Genomic DNA, 554 nt, shown 5'->3' on the forward strand with positions numbered 1-554 from the left:
AGGTGGGGATCCTGTGGGGTCCACAGATCCTGAGGTGAAAAGAAATACCATTCCTTCACCATATAGGCGTGTAAATTGCCTTCATGCATCATTCTGGCGTTCAAACGCCCATTGGTGCATGTTCTGGGCGTTAAACGCCCATGTGATGCTTGTTTCTGGCGTTGAACGCCAGTTTCAAGCTTGTTTCTTGCGTTCAGCGCCAGATTGTCCTCTGTGTGCGCATCCTGGCGTTAAACGCCAGGATATAGCTTGTTTTGGGCATTCAGCGCCAGAAAGATGCTCTGTTCTGGCGTTGAACGCCAGCCAGATGCATCTTACTGGCGTTGAACGCCAGTCTGTGCTGCCTCCAGGGTGAACAATTTTTTCTTCTGTTTTTGACTCTGTTTTTAATTTTTTTTTATTTTTTTCGTGACTCCTCATGATCATGTACCTAATAAAACACAAAAATAACAAAGAAACAAAATAAAATAAAATTAGATAAATAAAATTGGGTTGCCTCCCAACAAGCGCTTCTTTAATGTCAAAAGCTTGACAGTGGCTCTCATGGAGCCACA

The sequence above is a fragment of the Arachis duranensis genome, chromosome 5 (assembly GCF_000817695.3).
Source record: "Arachis duranensis cultivar V14167 chromosome 5, aradu.V14167.gnm2.J7QH, whole genome shotgun sequence".
NCBI classification, from domain to species: Eukaryota; Viridiplantae; Streptophyta; class Magnoliopsida; order Fabales; family Fabaceae; genus Arachis; species Arachis duranensis.